We start from the raw sequence: 20198 nt of genomic DNA, 5'->3' as shown, positions 1-20198 counted from the left end.
GGTAGCTACCAAGCCACTCCCTAGTAACCAAACAGAGTACCCTAGCAACCATTTAGCAAGATCTATATCTCTGCATCAGAACATCGTAGAGACATGGGTGTTGGTTTATATTGTCAAGCAGCCTTTGGAGTATCATCATTGGTAGCTACCAAGCCACTCCCTAGCAACCAAACAGAGTACCCTAGTAACCGTTTTGCAAGATCTATATCTCTGCATCAGAGCATCATAGAGACATGTCGGTTGGCTCTTTTGACTCATGCTAGCAAACTGGACTTCCAACATGCTACACATGCTATCAGTGAATAGCTATATGCTAATAGTGATTAGCTTAGGGTTTAAACATGACACAAACTAGTAAAAATGTGTTAGCATAATGCTGGTAACATGCTAACTGTGTTAGCATCATGCTAGTAGCATGCTAATCATGTTAGCATCATGCTAGCAAACATGCTAATTATGTTAGCATCTTGTTAAAAACATGCTAACAACATGGTAATCATGGTAGCATCATGCTAAGATTATGTTAATCATGTTAGCATGTTGCTAACATAATGCTAACATGATTAGCATCTTTCTAAAAACAAGCTAGCAGCATGCTAAGGGTGTTAGCATTATGCTAGCAACATGCTAATCATGTTAGCATGTTGCTAGCATTATGCTAACATGATTAGCATCTTTCTAAAAACAAGCTAGCAGCATGCTAAGGGTGTTAGCATAATGCTAGCAACATGCTAATCATGTTAGCATCTTGCTAAAAACATCCTAGCTGGACGGTAATTATGTTAGCATCATGTTAATCAAGAGTGCTGAGTTTTGCCACTGCAAGCACCATTCACATTTTCTTCAGGAAATGTACATTCTAGTATTGTAATTACTATTCACCTGAACAAAACTTTGGCGCGTAACTCGTCCCGCACCGTTTGTCCTAGACCCACAAATGAGGTGTCAAATCGACCGGCTTATTGAGGAGAGGTGTGCTATGACTTTTCTAAGCGATCGGGTGTACGATGTTCGCACAGCGTACGAAAAAAATGGCTGAAAAAACTCCCATAGCCTTAACATGGGGTCCAAATCTGTGAGATCATATCTTTGGATCAGAAGTTCGTAGAGACTTGGGGCTGGGCTCTTTTGATTCGGCCAGCCAATAAGTAGTGACACAGCAACTTCATAGCCATGCCCTAGCAACCAATTACAGCACCCTAGCAACCGAGTCCGGTGTTTTGCCACTGCAAGCACCATTCACATTTTCTTTAGGAAATGTACATTCTAGTATTGTAATTACTATTCACCTGAACAAAACTTTGGCGCGTAACTCGTCCCGCATCGTTTGTCGTAGACCCACAAATGAGGTGTCAAATCGACTGGCTTATTGAGGAGAGGTGTGCTATGACTTTTCTAAGCGATCGGGTGTACGATGTTCGCACAGCATACAAAAAAAACGACTGAAAAAACTCCCATAGACTTAACATTGGGTCAAAATCTGTGAGATCATATCTTTGGATCAGAAGGTCATAGAGACTTGGGGCTGGGCTCTTTTGATTTGGCCAGCCAATAAGTAGTGACACAGCAATTTCATAGCCACGCCCTAGCAACCAATTACAGCACCCTAGCAACCAGTGCCGAATTTTGCCACTGCAAGCACCATTCACATTTTCTTCAGGAAATGTACATTCTAGTTAATGGTGCTTGCCAAAGGCAAAGCTCCATTCTTATTCTTCTGCATACTTATTATTCTTCTTCTTCTTCTTCTGGACACAATTTCTGCGCGCTACTCCTCCCGCAGTTTTTGTCATAGACCCATGAATGAGGTGTCAAATCGACCGGCTCATTGAGGACAGGTGTGCTATGACTTTTATAAGCGATCGGGTGTACGATGTTCGTCCGGCGGGCGAAAAAGTAGCGAAAAAAATCCCATAGACTTTGCATTGGGACAAACTTTGATGAGTAATAGCTCCTAACGAGAGTTTCATAGAAACATGTGGGTTACCACGTTTGAAGAGCCTGATAGGCTCTCTCAGACCATACCTCAAAATGGGGTGTAAGTTGTACCCCTGGGGCGCAAGAGCTGCCCAAAGTTGCCCCATAGACATACTATGGTGAAGCCGTGCCCATGAACCAGGAAGTACTGTGTTTTTCCTACTATGGGAAATTACATAGGGATTTTGAATTGAACATAACTCTGAATCACAATGTCATAGAGACAAGGGGGTGGGCTCATTTTACTCAGGCAACCAATCAGTCTCTCAGGATCATTGTAAAGCTATCAAGCCACGCCCTAGCAACCATATAGAGAACCATAGCAACAAGTTCCATAGACTTCCATTGAAAAAGATCAAAGGAATATCTTTGGATAGGAGTGTCATAGAAACATGAGGGTGGGCTCATTTGACTCGAGGCAGCAAACCGCCAATCACAAATCACCTTAAAGACATCATAGCCACGCCTTAGCAACCATATAGAGCACCCTAGCAACCCAAAGCATAGGCAGATATCTTCAAATCTGAATATCATAGAGGCATGGGGGTTGGTTTATATCATTCATACTGGCAAGCAGCCTTTGGTGTATCATCATTGGTAGCTGCCAAGCCACTCCTTAGCAACCAAACAGAGTACCCTAGCAACCATTTTGCAAGATCTATATCTCTGCGTCAGAACATCGTACAGACATGGGGGTTGGTTTATATTGTCAAGCAGCCTTTGGAGTATCATCATTGGCAGCTGCCAAGCCACTCCCTAGCAACCAAACAGAGTACCCTAGCAACCGTTTTGAAACACCTATATTTCTGCATCAGAACATTATAGAGACATGGCGGTTGGCTCTTTTGACTCATGCTAGCAAACTGGACTTCCACCATGCTACACATGCTAGCAGTGAATAGCTACATGCTAATAGTGAGTAGCTTAAGGTTTAAACATGACACAAACTAGTAAAAATGTGTTAGAATAATGCTAGTGGCATGCTAATTGTGTTAGCATGATGCTAGTAGCATGATAATCATGTTAGCATCATGTTAGCAAACATGCTAATCATGTTAGCATCTTGTTAAATACATGCTAACAACATGGTAATCATGCTAGCATCATGCTAGCATTATGCTAATGATGTTAGCATGTTGCTAGCATTATGCTAACATGATTAGCATCTTGTTAAAATCATGCTAGCAACATGGTAATCATGCTAGCATCAAGCTAAGCATTATGCTAATCATGTTAGCATGTTTGCAAGCATTATGCTAACATGATTAGCATCTTGTTTAAAACATGCTAACAGCATGCTAAGGGTGTTAAGATCATGCTAGCAACATGCTAATCATGTTAGCATGTTGTTAACATAATGCTAACATGATTAGCATCTTGTTAAAATAATGCTAGCAACATGGTAATCATGCTAGCATCATGCTAGTATTATGCTAATCATATTAGCATTTTGCTAGCATTATGCTAACATGACTAGCATTTTGTTTAAAACATGCTAGTAGCATGCTTAGGGTGTTAGCATCATGCTAGCAACATGCAAATCATGTTAGCATTTTGCTAAAAACATCCTAGCAGGACGGTAATTATGTTAGCATCATGCTAATCAAGAGTGCCGAGTTTTGCCACTGCAAGCACCATTCACATTTTCTTCAGGAAATGTACATTCTAGTATTGTAATTACTATTCACCTGAACAAAACTTTGGCGCGTAACTCGTCCCGCACAGTTTGTCGTAGACCCACGAATGAGCTGTCAAATCGACCGGCTTATTGAGGAGAGGTGTGCTATGACTTTTCTAAGCGATCGGGTGTACGATGTTCGCACAGTGTACGAAAAAAACGTCTGAAAAAACTCCCATAGACTTAACATTGGGTCAAAATCTGTGAGATCATATCTTTGGATCAGAAGGTCATAGAGACTTGGGGCTGGGCTCTTTTGATTCGGCCAGCCAATAATTAGTGACACAGCAACTTCATAGCCACACCCTAGAAACCAATTACAGCACCCTAGCAACCGGTGCCGAATTTTGCCACTGCAAGCACCATTCACATTTTCTTCAGGAAATGTACATTCTAGTATTGTAATTACTATTCACCTGAACAAAACTTTGGCGCGTAACTAGTCCCGCACCGTTTGTCGTAGACCCACATATGAGGTGTCAAATCGACCGGCTTATTGAGGAGAGGTGTGCTATGACTTTTCTAAGCGATCGGGTGTACGATGTTCGCACAGCGTATGAAAAAAATGGCTGAAAAAACTCCCATAGACTTAACATTGGGTCAAAATCTGTGAGATCATATCTTTGGATCAGAAGGTCATAGAGACTTGGGGCTGGGCTCTTTTGATTCGGCCAGCCAATAAGTAGTGACACAGCAACTTCATAGCCACACCCTAGCAACCAATTACAGCACCCTAGCAACCGGTGCCGAATTTTGCCACTGCAAGCACCATTCACATTTTCTTCAGGAAATGTACATTCTAGTATTGTAATTACTATTCACCTGAACAAAACTTTGGCGCGTAACTCGTCCCGCACCGTTTGTCGTAGACCCACGAATGAGGTGTCAAATCGACTGGCTTATTGAGGAGAGGTGTGCTATGACTTTTCTCAGCGATCGGGTGTACGATGTTCGCACAGCGTACGAAAAAACGGCTCAAAAAAGTCCCATAGACTTAACATGGGGGCCAAATCTGTGAGATCATATCTTTGGATCAGAAGGTCGTAGAGACTTGGGGCTGGGCTCGTTTGACTCAGCCTATCAAGCCGCCAATAAGTAGTGACTTTATGGCCACACCCTAGCAACCAATTACAGCACCCTAGCAACCGAGCCGTGAATTTTGCCACTGCAAGCACCATTCACATTTTCTTCAGGAAATGTACATTCTAGTATTGTAATTACTATTCACCTGAACAAAACTTTGGCGCGTAACTCGTCCCACACCGTTTGTCATAGACCCACAAATGAGGTGTCAAATCGACCGGCTTATTGAGGAAAGGTGTGCTATGACTTTTCTAAGCGATCGGGTGTACGATGTTCGCACAGCGTACAAAAAAACGACCAAAATAGTCCCATAGACTTACATTGAAAAATTCAAAATCACGAACATTCCGTCAGTCTCAACTGTCACTTTCTCACACACACGCACACCTGAACAAAACTTTGGTGTGTAACTCGTCATGCACCCTTTGTCGTAGACCCACAAATGAGGTGTCAAATCGACCGGCTTATTGAGGAGAGGTGTGCTATGACTTTTCTAAGTGATCGGGTGTACGATGTTCACACGGTGGATGAAAAATCAGCTGAAAAAAGTCTCATAGACTTAACATTGGGACAAAATCTGTGAGATCATATCTTTGGATCAAAAGGTCATAGAGACTTGGGGCTGGGCTCTTTTGACTCGGCCATGCAATAAGTAGTGACACAGCAACTTCATAGCCATGCCCTAGCAACCAATTACAGCACCCTAGCAACCGAGTGGCGAATTTTGCCACTGCAAGCACCATTCACATTTTCTTCAGGAAATGTACATTCTAGTATTGTAATTACTATTCACCTGAACAAAACTTTGGCGCGTAACTAGTCCCGCACCGTTTGTCGTAGACCCACATATGAGGTGTCAAATCGACCGGCTTATTGAGGAGAGGTGTGCTATGACTTTTCTAAGCGATCGGGTGTACGATGTTCGCACAGCGTATGAAAAAAATGGCTGAAAAAACTCCCATAGACTTAACATTGGGTCAAAATCTGTGAGATCATATCTTTGGATCAGAAGGTCATAGAGACTTGGGGCTGGGCTCTTTTGATTCGGCCAGCCAATAAGTAGTGACACAGCAACTTCATAGCCACACCCTAGCAACCAATTACAGCACCCTAGCAACCGGTGCCGAATTTTGCCACTGCAAGCACCATTCACATTTTCTTCAGGAAATGTACATTCTAGTATTGTAATTACTATTCACCTGAACAAAACTTTGGCGCGTAACTCGTCCCGCACCGTTTGTCGTAGACCCACGAATGAGGTGTCAAATCGACTGGCTTATTGAGGAGAGGTGTGCTATGACTTTTCTCAGCGATCGGGTGTACGATGTTCGCACAGCGTACGAAAAAACGGCTCAAAAAAGTCCCATAGACTTAACATGGGGGCCAAATCTGTGAGATCATATCTTTGGATCAGAAGGTCGTAGAGACTTGGGGCTGGGCTCGTTTGACTCAGCCTATCAAGCCGCCAATAAGTAGTGACTTTATGGCCACACCCTAGCAACCAATTACAGCACCCTAGCAACCGAGCCGTGAATTTTGCCACTGCAAGCACCATTCACATTTTCTTCAGGAAATGTACATTCTAGTATTGTAATTACTATTCACCTGAACAAAACTTTGGCGCGTAACTCGTCCCACACCGTTTGTCATAGACCCACAAATGAGGTGTCAAATCGACCGGCTTATTGAGGAAAGGTGTGCTATGACTTTTCTAAGCGATCGGGTGTACGATGTTCGCACAGCGTACAAAAAAACGACCAAAATAGTCCCATAGACTTACATTGAAAAATTCAAAATCACGAACATTCCGTCAGTCTCAACTGTCACTTTCTCACACACACGCACACCTGAACAAAACTTTGGTGTGTAACTCGTCATGCACCCTTTGTCGTAGACCCACAAATGAGGTGTCAAATCGACCGGCTTATTGAGGAGAGGTGTGCTATGACTTTTCTAAGTGATCGGGTGTACGATGTTCACACGGTGGATGAAAAATCAGCTGAAAAAAGTCTCATAGACTTAACATTGGGACAAAATCTGTGAGATCATATCTTTGGATCAAAAGGTCATAGAGACTTGGGGCTGGGCTCTTTTGACTCGGCCATGCAATAAGTAGTGACACAGCAACTTCATAGCCATGCCCTAGCAACCAATTACAGCACCCTAGCAACCGAGTGGCGAATTTTGCCACTGCAAGCACCATTCACATTTTCTTCAGGAAATGTACATTCTAGTATTGTAATTACTATTCACCTGAACAAAACTTTGGCACGTAACTCGTCCCGCACCGTTTGTCGTAGACCCACGAATGAGGTGTCAAATCGACCGGCTTATTGAGGAGAGGTGTGCTATGACTTTTCTAAGCGATCGGGTGTACGATGTTCGCACAGCGTACGAAAAATTGGCTGAAAAAACTCCCATAGACTTAACATGGGGGCCAAATCTGTGAGATCATATCTTTGGTTTAGATGGTCATAGAGACTTGGGGCTGGGCTCTTTTGATTCGGCCAGCCAATAAGTAGTGACACAGCAACTTCATAGCCACGCCCTAGCAACCAATTACAGCACCCTAGCAACCGGGTTCCGAATTTTGCCACTGCAAGCACCATTCACATTTTCTTCAGGAAATGTACATTCTAGTATTGTAATTACTATTCACCTGAACAAAACTTTGGCACGTAACTCGTCCCGCACCGTTTGTCGTAGACCCACGAATGAGGTGTCAAATCGACCGGCTTATTGAGGAGAGGTGTGCTATGACTTTTCTAAGCGATCGGGTGTACGCTGTTCGCACAGCATACGAAAAAAAATGGCTGAAAAAATGTCCCATAGACTTAACATGGGGACCAAATCTGTGAGATCATATCTTTGGATCAGAAGGTCATAGAGACTTGGGGCTAGGCTCTTTTGACTTGGCCTATCAAGCAGCCAATAATTAGTGACTTCATAGCCACGCCCTAGCAACCAATTACAGCACCCTAGCAACCGGTGCCGAATTTTGCCACTGCAAGCACCATTCACATTTTCTTCAGGAAATGTACATTCTAGTATTGTAATTACTATTCACCTGAACAAAACTTTGGCGCGTAACTCATCCCGCACCGTTTGTCGTAGACCCACGAATGAGGTGTCAAATCGACCGGCTTATTGAGGAGAGGTGTGCTATGACTTTTCTAAGCGATCGGGTGTACGATGTTCGCACAGCGTACGAAAAAACGGCTGAAAAAACTCCCATAGACTTTACATGGGGGCCAAATCTGTGAGATCATATCTTTGGTTTAGAAGGTCATAGAGACTTGGGGCTGGGCTTTTTTGACTCGGCCTATCAAGCAGCCAATAACTATTGACTTCATAGCCTCACCCTAGCAACCAGGTGCCGAATTTTGCCACTGCAAGCACCATTCACATTTTCTTCAGGAAATGTACATTCTAGTATTGTAATTACTATTCACCTAGACAAAACTTCGGCGCGTAACTCGTCCCGCACCGTTTGTCGTAGACCCACGAATGAGGTGTCAAATCGACCGGCTTATTGAGAAGAGGTGTGCTATGACTTTTCTAAGCGATCGGGTGTACGATGTTCGCACAGCGTACGAAAAAATGGCTGAAAAAACTCCCATAGACTTAACATTGTGTCAAAATCTGTGAGATCATATCTTTGGATCAGAAGGTCATAGAGACTTGGGGCTGGGCTCTTTTGATTTGGCCAGCCAATAAGTAGTGGCACAGCAACTTCATAGCCACGCCCTAGCAACCAATTACAGCACCCTAGCAACCGGTGCCGAATTTTGCCACTGCAAGCACCATTCACATTTTCTTCAGGAAATGTACATTCTAGTATTGTAATTACTATTCACCTGAACAAAACTTTGGCGCGTAACTCGTCCGGCACCGTTTGTAGTAGACCCACGAATGAGGTGTCAAATCGACCGGCTTATTGAGGAGAGGTGTGCTATGACTTTTCTAAGCGATCGGGTGTACGATGTTCGCACAGCGTACAAAAAAAACGGCTGAAAAAACTCCCATAGACTTAACATGGGGTCCAAATCTGTGAGATCATATCTTTGGATCAGAAGTTCGTAGAGACTTGGGGCTGGGCTCTTTTGATTCGGCCAGCCAATAAGTAGTGACACAGCAGCTTCATAGCCACGCCCTAGCAATCAATTACAGCACCCTAGCAACCGAGTCCGGTGTTTTGCCACTGCAAGCACCATTCACATTTTCTTCAGGAAATGTACATTCTAGTTAATGGTGCTTGCCATAGGCAAAGCTCCATTCTTATTATTGCTCATACTTATTATTATAATTATTTTTCTGGACAAAAGTTTGGCGCGCTACTCCTCCCACAGTTTTTGTCCTAGACCAATGAATCAGGTGTCAAATCGACCGGCTTATTGAGGAGACCTGTGCTATGACTTTTATAAGCGATCGGGTGTACGATGTTCGTCCAGCGGGCGAAAAAGTAGCGAAAAAAATCCCATAGACTTTGCATTGCGACAAATTTTGACGAGTTATTGCTCCGAGTGAGAATTTCGTAGAAACATGTGGGTTACCACGTTTGAAGAGGCTAGCAAGCTCTGTCAGGCCATACCTCAAAACTGGGTGTAAGTTGTACCCCTGGGGCGCAAGAGCTGCCCAAAGTTGCCCCATAGACATACTATGGTGAAGCCGTGCCCATGAACCAGGAAGTACTGTGTTTTTCCTACTATGGGAAATTACATAGGGATTTTGTATTGAACATAACTCTGGATCACAATGTCTTAGAGACAAGGGGGTGGGCTCATTTTACTCAGGCAACCAATCAGTCTCTCAGGATCATTGTGAAGCTATCAAGCCACGCCCTAGCAACCATATAGAGCACCATAGCAACAAGTTCCATAGACTTCCATTGAAAAAGATCAAATGAATATCTTTGGATAGGAGTGTCATAGAAACATGAGGGTGGGCTCATTTGACTCGGGGCAGCAAACGGCCAATCACGAATCACCTTCAACACTTCATAGCCACGCCCTAGCAACCATTTAGAGCACCCTAGCAACCCAAAGCATAGAGGGGATATCTTCAAATCTGAATATCATACAGGCATGGGGGTTGGTTTATATCATTCATACTGGCAAGCAGCCTTTGATGTATCATCATTGGCAGCTGCCAAGCCACTCCCTAGCAACCAAACAGAGTACCCTAGCAACCGTTTTTCAAGATGTATATCTCTGCATCAGAACATCGTACAGACATGGGGGTTGGTTTATATTGTCAAGCAGCCTTTGGAGTATCATCATTGGCAGCTGCCAAGCCACTCCCTAGCAACCAAACAGAGTACCCTAGCAACTGTTTAGCAAGACCTATATCTCTGCATCAGAGCATCATAGAGACATGGCGGTTGGCTCTTTTGACTCATGCTAGCAATCTGGACTTCCAACATGATACACATGCTAGCAGTGAATAGCTACATGCTAATAGTGATTAGCTTAGGGTTTAAACATGACACAAACTAGTGAAAATGTGTTAGCATGATGATAGTAGCATGCTAATCATGTTAGCAAACATGCTAATCATGTTAGCATGTTGTTAACATTATGCTAACATGGTTAGCATCTTGCTAAAAACATGTTAAAAGTATGCTACGGGTGTTAACATCATGGTGGCAACATGCTAATCATGTTAGCATGTTGCTAGCATTATGCTAACATGATTAGCATCTTGGTAAACACATCCTAGCAATATGCTAAGGGTGTTAGCATCATGCTACCATCATGCTAATCAAGAGTGCCGAGTTTTGCCACTGCAAGCACCATTCACATTTTCTTCAGGAAATGTACATTCTAGTATTGTAATTACTATTCACCTGAACAAAACTTTGGCGCGTAACTCGTCCCGCACCGTTTGTCGTAGACCCACATATGAGGTGTCAAATCGACCGGCTTATTGAGGAGAGGTGTGCTATGACTTTTCTAAGCGATTGGGTGTACGATGTTCGCACAGCGTACAAAAAAAAAACGGCTGAAAAAACTCCCATAGACTTAACATGGGGTCCAAATCTGTGAGATCATATCTTTGGATCAGAAGTTCGTAGAGACTTGGGGCTGGGCTCTTTTGATTCGGCCAGCCAATAAGTAGTGACACAGCAACTTCATAGCCACGCCCTAGCAACCAATTACAGCACCCTAGCAACCGAGCGGCGAATTTTGCCACTGCAAGCACCATTCACATTTTCTTCAGGAAATGTGCATTCTAGTATTGTAATTACTATTCACCTGAACAAAACTTTGGCGCGTAACTCGTCCCGCACCGTTTGTCGTAGACCCACAAATGAGGTGTCAAATCGACCGGTTTATTGAGGAGAGGTGTGCTATGACTTTTCTAAGCGATCGGGTGTACGATGTTCGCACAGCGTGCGAAAAAAACGGCTGAAAAACTCCCATAGACTTAACATTGGGTCAAAATCTGTGAGATCATATCTTTGGATCAGAAGGTCATAGAGACTTGGGGCTGGGCTCTTTTGATTCGCCAGCCAAAAAGTAGTGACACAGCAACTTCATAGCCACGCCCTAGCAACCAATTACAGCACCCTAGCAACCAAGCGGCCGAATTTTGCCACTGCAAGCACCATTCACATTTTCTTCAGGAAATGTACATTCTAGTATTGTAATTACTATTCACCTGAACAAAACTTTGGCGCGTAACTCGTCCTGCACCGTTTGTCATAGACCCACAAATGAGGTGTCAAATCGACCGGCTTATTGAGGAGAGGTGTGCTATGACTTTTCTAAGCGATTGGGTGTACGATTTTCGCACAGCGTACGAAAAAATCGGCTGAAAAAACTCCCATAGTCTTAACAATGGGTCAAAATCTGTGATATCATATCTTTGGATCAGAAGGTCATAGAGACTTGGGGCTGGGCTCTTTTGATTCGGCCAGCCAATAAGTAGTGACGCAGCAACTTCATAGCCACGCCCTAGCAACCAATTACAGCACCCTAGCAACCGGGGCCGAATTTTGCCACTGCAAGCACCATTCACATTTTCTTCAGGAAATGTACATTCTAGTATTGTAATTACTATTCACCTGAACAAAACTTTGGCGCGTAACTCGTCCCGCACCGTTTGTCGTAGACCCACGAATGAGGTGTCAAATCGACCGGCTTATTGAGGAGAGGTGTGCTATGACTTTTCTAAGCGATCGGGTGTACGATGTTCGCACAGCGTACAAAAAATCGGCTGAAAAAACTCCCATAGACTTAACATGGGGGCCAAATCTGTAAGATCATATCTTTGGTTTAGAAGGTCATAGAGACTTGGGGCTGGGCTCTTTTGACTCAGCCTATCAAGCCGCCAATAAGTAGTGACTTCATGGCAACGCCCTAGCAACAAATTACAGCACCCTAGCAACCAGGTTCCGAATTTTGCCACTGCAAGCACCATTCACATTTTCTTCAGGAAATGTACATTCTAGTATTGTAATTACTATTCACCTGAACAAAACTTTGGCGCGTAACTCGTCCGGCACCGTTTGTAGTAGACCCACGAATGAGGTGTCAAATCGACCGGCTTATTGAGGAGAGGTGTGCTATGACTTTTCTAAGCGATCGGGTGTACGATGTTCGCACAGCGTACAAAAAAAACGGCTGAAAAAACTCCCATAGACTTAACATGGGGTCCAAATCTGTGAGATCATATCTTTGGATCAGAAGTTCGTAGAGACTTGGGGCTGGGCTCTTTTGATTCGGCCAGCCAATAAGTAGTGACACAGCAGCTTCATAGCCACGCCCTAGCAATCAATTACAGCAACCTAGCAACCGAGTCCGGTGTTTTGCCACTGCAAGCACCATTCACATTTTCTTCAGGAAATGTACATTCTAGTTCTTCTTCTTCTTCTTCTTCTTCTTCCACTTTTTTTTCTGCGCGCTACTCCTCCCGCAGTTTTTGTCCTAGACCCATGAATGAGGTGTCAAATCGACCGGCTCATTGAGGAGAGGTGTGCTATGACTTTTATAAGCGATCGGGTGTACGATGTTCGTCCGGCGGGCGAAAAAGTAGCGAAAAAAATCCCATAGACTTAACATTGGAACGAACTTTGACAAGTCATAACTCTGGATCACAATGTCATAGAGACAAGGGGGTGGTCTCATTTTACTCAGGCAACCAATCAGTCTCTCAGGAAAACTTTGAAGATATCAAGCCACGCCCTAGCAACCATTTAGAGCACCTTAGTAACAAGCTTCATAGACTTCCATTGAAAAAGTTCAAATGAATATCTTTGGATAGAAGTGTCGTACAAACAAGAGGGTGGGCTCATTTGACTCGAGGCAGCAAACCGCCAATCACAAATCACCTTAAAGACATCATAGCCACGCCTTAGCAACCATTTAGAGCACCCTAGCAACCCAAAGCATAGGCAGATATCTTCAAATCTGAATATCATAGAGGCATGGGGGTTGGTTTATATCATTCATACTGGCAAGCAGCCTTTGGAGTATCATCATTGGTAGCTGCCAAGCCACTCCCTAGCAACCAAACAGAGTACCCTAGCAACCATTATTCAACATCTATATTTCTGCATCAGAACATCGTAAAGACATGGGTGTTGGTTTATATTGTCAAGCAGCCTTTGGAGTATCATCATTGGTAGCTACCAAGCCACTCCCTAGTAACCAAACAGAGTACCCTAGCAACCATTTAGCAAGATCTATATCTCTGCATCAGAACATCGTAGAGACATGGGTGTTGGTTTATATTGTCAAGCAGCCTTTGGAGTATCATCATTGGTAGCTACCAAGCCACTCCCTAGCAACCAAACAGAGTACCCTAGTAACCGTTTTGCAAGATCTATATCTCTGCATCAGAGCATCATAGAGACATGGCGGTTGGCTCTTTTGACTCATGCTAGCAAACTGGACTTCCAACATGCTACACATGCTATCAGTGAATAGCTATATGCTAATAGTGATTAGCTTAGGGTTTAAACATGACACAAACTAGTAAAAATGTGTTAGCATAATGCTGGTAACATGCTAACTGTGTTAGCATCATGCTAGTAGCATGCTAATCATGTTAGCATCATGCTAGCAAACATGCTAATTATGTTAGCATCTTGTTAAAAACATGCTAACAACATGGTAATCATGGTAGCATCATGCTAAGATTATGTTAATCATGTTAGCATGTTGCTAACATAATGCTAACATGATTAGCATCTTTCTAAAAACAAGCTAGCAGCATGCTAAGGGTGTTAGCATTATGCTAGCAACATGCTAATCATGTTAGCATGTTGCTAGCATTATGCTAACATGATTAGCATCTTTCTAAAAACATGTTATCAGCATGCTAAGGGTGTTAGCATAATGCTAGCAACATGCTAATCATGTTAGCATCTTGCTAAAAACATCCTAGCTGGACGGTAATTATGTTAGCATCATGTTAATCAAGAGTGCCGAGTTTTGCCACTGCAAGCACCATTCCCATTTTCTTCAGGAAATGTACATTCTAGTTAATGGTGCTTGCCATAGGCAAAGCTCCATTCTTATTATTGCTCATACTTATTATTATAATTATTTTTCTGGACAAAAGTTTGGCGCGCTACTCCTCCCACAGTTTTTGTCCTAGACCAATGAATCAGGTGTCAAATCGACCGGCTTATTGAGGAGACCTGTGCTATGACTTTTATAAGCGATCGGGTGTACGATGTTCGTCCAGCGGGCGAAAAAGTAGCGAAAAAAATCCCATAGACTTTGCATTGCGACAAATTTTGACGAGTTATTGCTCCGAGTGAGAATTTCGTAGAAACATGTGGGTTACCACGTTTGAAGAGGCTAGCAAGCTCTGTCAGGCCATACCTCAAAACTGGGTGTAAGTTGTACCCCTGGGGCGCAAGAGCTGCCCAAAGTTGCCCCATAGACATACTATGGTGAAGCCGTGCCCATGAACCAGGAAGTACTGTGTTTTTCCTACTATGGGAAATTACATAGGGATTTTGTATTGAACATAACTCTGGATCACAATGTCTTAGAGACAAGGGGGTGGGCTCATTTTACTCAGGCAACCAATCAGTCTCTCAGGATCATTGTGAAGCTATCAAGCCACGCCCTAGCAACCATATAGAGCACCATAGCAACAAGTTCCATAGACTTCCATTGAAAAAGATCAAATGAATATCTTTGGATAGGAGTGTCATAGAAACATGAGGGTGGGCTCATTTGACTCGGGGCAGCAAACGGCCAATCACGAATCACCTTCAACACTTCATAGCCACGCCCTAGCAACCATTTAGAGCACCCTAGCAACCCAAAGCATAGAGGGGATATCTTCAAATCTGAATATCATACAGGCATGGGGGTTGGTTTATATCATTCATACTGGCAAGCAGCCTTTGATGTATCATCATTGGCAGCTGCCAAGCCACTCCCTAGCAACCAAACAGAGTACCCTAGCAACCGTTTTTCAAGATGTATATCTCTGCATCAGAACATCGTACAGACATGGGGGTTGGTTTATATTGTCAAGCAGCCTTTGGAGTATCATCATTGGCAGCTGCCAAGCCACTCCCTAGCAACCAAACAGAGTACCCTAGCAACTGTTTAGCAAGACCTATATCTCTGCATCAGAGCATCATAGAGACATGGCGGTTGGCTCTTTTGACTCATGCTAGCAATCTGGACTTCCAACATGATACACATGCTAGCAGTGAATAGCTACATGCTAATAGTGATTAGCTTAGGGTTTAAACATGACACAAACTAGTGAAAATGTGTTAGCATGATGATAGTAGCATGCTAATCATGTTAGCAAACATGCTAATCATGTTAGCATGTTGTTAACATTATGCTAACATGGTTAGCATCTTGCTAAAAACATGTTAACAGTATGCTACGGGTGTTAACATCATGGTGGCAACATGCTAATCATGTTAGCATGTTGCTAGCATTATGCTAACATGATTAGCATCTTGGTAAACACATCCTAGCAATATGCTAAGGGTGTTAGCATCATGCTACCATCATGCTAATCAAGAGTGCCGAGTTTTGCCACTGCAAGCACCATTCACATTTTCTTCAGGAAATGTACATTCTAGTATTGTAATTACTATTCACCTGAACAAAACTTTGGCGCGTAACTCGTCCCGCACCGTTTGTCGTAGACCCACGAATGAGGTGTCAAATCGACCGGCTTATTGAGGAGAGGTGTGCTATGACTTTTCTAAGCGATCGGGTGTACGATGTTCGCACAGCGTACGAAAAATCGGCTGAAAAAACTCCCATAGACTTAACATGGGGGCCAAATCTGTGAGATCATATCTTTGGTTTAGATGGTCATAGAGACTTGGGGCTGGGCTCTTTTGATTCGGCCAGCCAATAAGTAGTGACACAGCAACTTCATAGCCACGCCCTAGCAACCAATTACAGCACCCTAGCAACCGGGTTCCGAATTTTGCCACTGCAAGCACCATTCACATTTTCTTCAGGAAATGTACATTCTAGTTAATGGTGCTTGCCATAGGCAAAGCTCCATTCTTATTATTGCTCATACTTATTATTATAATTATTTTTCTGGACAAAAGTTTGGCGCGCTACTCCTCCCACAGTTTTTGTCCTAGACCAATGAATCACGTGTCAATTCGACCGGCTTATTGAGGAGACCTGTGCTATGACTTTTATAAGCGATCGGGTGTACGATGTTCGTCCAGCGGGCGAAAAAGTAGCGAAAAAAATCCCATAGACTTTGCATTGCGACAAATTTTGACGAGTTATTGCTCCGAGTGAGAATTTCGTAGAAACATGTGGGTTACCACGTTTGAAGAGGCTAGCAAGCTCTGTCAGGCCATACCTCAAAACTGGGTGTAAGTTGTACCCCTGGGGCGCAAGAGCTGCCCAAAGTTGCCCCATAGACATACTATGGTGAAGCCGTGCCCATGAACCAGGAAGTACTGTGTTTTTCCTACTATGGGAAATTACATAGGGATTTTGTATTGAACATAACTCTGGATCACAATGTCTTAGAGACAAGGGGGTGGGCTCATTTTACTCAGGCAACCAATCAGTCTCTCAGGATCATTGTGAAGCTATCAAGCCACGCCCTAGCAACCATATAGAGCACCATAGCAACAAGTTCCATAGACTTCCATTGAAAAAGATCAAATGAATATCTTTGGATAGGAGTGTCATAGAAACATGAGGGTGGGCTCATTTGACTCGGGGCAGCAAACGGCCAATCACGAATCACCTTCAACACTTCATAGCCACGCCCTAGCAACCATTTAGAGCACCCTAGCAACCCAAAGCATAGAGGGGATATCTTCAAATCTGAATATCATACAGGCATGGGGGTTGGTTTATATCATTCATACTGGCAAGCAGCCTTTGATGTATCATCATTGGCAGCTGCCAAGCCACTCCCTAGCAACCAAACAGAGTACCCTAGCAACCGTTTTTCAAGATGTATATCTCTGCATCAGAACATCGTACAGACATGGGGGTTGGTTTATATTGTCAAGCAGCCTTTGGAGTATCATCATTGGCAGCTGCCAAGCCACTCCCTAGCAACCAAACAGAGTACCCTAGCAACTGTTTAGCAAGACCTATATCTCTGCATCAGAGCATCATAGAGACATGGCGGTTGGCTCTTTTGACTCATGCTAGCAATCTGGACTTCCAACATGATACACATGCTAGCAGTGAATAGCTACATGCTAATAGTGATTAGCTTAGGGTTTAAACATGACACAAACTAGTGAAAATGTGTTAGCATGATGATAGTAGCATGCTAATCATGTTAGCAAACATGCTAATCATGTTAGCATGTTGTTAACATTATGCTAACATGGTTAGCATCTTGCTAAAAACATGTTAACAGTATGCTACGGGTGTTAACATCATGGTGGCAACATGCTAATCATGTTAGCATGTTGCTAGCATTATGCTAACATGATTAGCATCTTGGTAAACACATCCTAGCAATATGCTAAGGGTGTTAGCATCATGCTACCATCATGCTAATCAAGAGTGCCGAGTTTTGCCACTGCAAGCACCATTCACATTTTCTTCAGGAAATGTACATTCTAGTTAATGGTGCTTGCCAAAGGCAAAGCTCCATTCTTATTCTCCTGCATACTTATTATTCTTCTTCTTCTTCTTCTTCTTCTTCCACTTTTTTTCTGCGCGCTACTCCTCCCGCAGTTTTTGTCCTAGACCCATGAATGAGGTGTCAAATCGACCGGCTCATTGAGGAGAGGTGTGCTATGACTTTTATAAGCGATCGGGTGTACGATGTTCGTCCGGCGGGCGAAAAAGTAGCGAAAAAAATCCCATAGACTTAACATTGGAACGAACTTTGACAAGTCATAACTCTGGATCACAATGTCATAGAGACAAGGGGGTGGTCTCATTTTACTCAGGCAACCAATCAGTCTCTCAGGAAAACTTTGAAGATATCAAGCCACGCCCTAGCAACCATTTAGAGCACCTTAGTAACAAGCTTCATAGACTTCCATTGAAAAAGTTCAAATGAATATCTTTGGATAGAAGTGTCGTACAAACAAGAGGGTGGGCTCATTTGACTCGAGGCAGCAAACCGCCAATCACAAATCACCTTAAAGACATCATAGCCACGCCTTAGCAACCATTTAGAGCACCCTAGCAACCCAAAGCATAGGCAGATATCTTCAAATCTGAATATCATAGAGGCATGGGGGTTGGTTTATATCATTCATACTGGCAAGCAGCCTTTGGAGTATCATCATTGGTAGCTGCCAAGCCACTCCCTAGCAACCAAACAGAGTACCCTAGCAACCATTATTCAACATCTATATTTCTGCATCAGAACATCGTAAAGACATGGGTGTTGGTTTATATTGTCAAGCAGCCTTTGGAGTATCATCATTGGTAGCTACCAAGCCACTCCCTAGTAACCAAACAGAGTACCCTAGCAACCATTTAGCAAGATCTATATCTCTGCATCAGAACATCGTAGAGACATGGGTGTTGGTTTATATTGTCAAGCAGCCTTTGGAGTATCATCATTGGTAGCTACCAAGCCACTCCCTAGCAACCAAACAGAGTACCCTAGTAACCGTTTTGCAAGATCTATATCTCTGCATCAGAGCATCATAGAGACATGGCGGTTGGCTCTTTTGACTCATGCTAGCAAACTGGACTTCCAACATGCTACACATGCTATCAGTGAATAGCTATATGCTAATAGTGATTAGCTTAGGGTTTAAACATGACACAAACTAGTAAAAATGTGTTAGCATAATGCTGGTAACATGCTAACTGTGTTAGCATCATGCTAGTAGCATGCTAATCATGTTAGCATCATGCTAGCAAACATGCTAATTATGTTAGCATCTTGTTAAAAACATGCTAACAACATGGTAATCATGGTAGCATCATGCTAAGATTATGTTAATCATGTTAGCATGTTGCTAACATAATGCTAACATGATTAGCATCTTTCTAAAAACAAGCTAGCAGCATGCTAAGGGTGTTAGCATACTGCTAAGAACATGCTAATCATGTTAGCATGTTGCTAGAATAATGCTAACATGATTAGCATCTTTCTAAAAACAAGCTAGCAGCATGCTAAGGGTGTTAAGATAATGCTAAGCAACATGCTAATCATGTTAGCATCTTGCTAAAAACATCCTAGCTGGACGGTAATTATGTTAGCATCATGTTAATCAAGAGTGCTGAGTTTTGCCACTGCAAGCACCATTCACATTTTCTTCAGGAAATGTACATTCTAGTATTGTAATTACTATTCACCTGAACAAAACTTTGGCGCGTAACTCGTCCCGCACCGTTTGTCCTAGACCCACAAATGAGGTGTCAAATCGACCGGCTTATTGAGGAGAGGTGTGCTATGACTTTTCTAAGCGATCGGGTGTACGATGTTCGCACAGCGTACGAAAAAAATGGCTGAAAAAACTCCCATAGCCTTAACATGGGGTCCAAATCTGTGAGATCATATCTTTGGATCAGAAGTTCGTAGAGACTTGGGGCTGGGCTCTTTTGATTCGGCCAGCCAATAAGTAGTGACACAGCAACTTCATAGCCATGCCCTAGCAACCAATTACAGCACCCTAGCAACCGAGTCCGGTGTTTTGCCACTGCAAGCACCATTCACATTTTCTTTAGGAAATGTACATTCTAGTATTGTAATTACTATTCACCTGAACAAAACTTTGGCGCGTAACTCGTCCCGCATCGTTTGTCGTAGACCCACAAATGAGGTGTCAAATCGACTGGCTTATTGAGGAGAGGTGTGCTATGACTTTTCTAAGCGATCGGGTGTACGATGTTCGCACAGCATACAAAAAAAACGACTGAAAAAACTCCCATAGACTTAACATTGGGTCAAAATCTGTGAGATCATATCTTTGGATCAGAAGGTCATAGAGACTTGGGGCTGGGCTCTTTTGATTTGGCCAGCCAATAAGTAGTGACACAGCAATTTCATAGCCACGCCC

The sequence above is a fragment of the Chanodichthys erythropterus genome, chromosome 19 (assembly GCF_024489055.1).
Source record: "Chanodichthys erythropterus isolate Z2021 chromosome 19, ASM2448905v1, whole genome shotgun sequence".
Classification (NCBI taxonomy): Eukaryota; Metazoa; Chordata; class Actinopteri; order Cypriniformes; family Xenocyprididae; genus Chanodichthys; species Chanodichthys erythropterus.
This window is presented reverse-complemented; position numbering follows the sequence as displayed.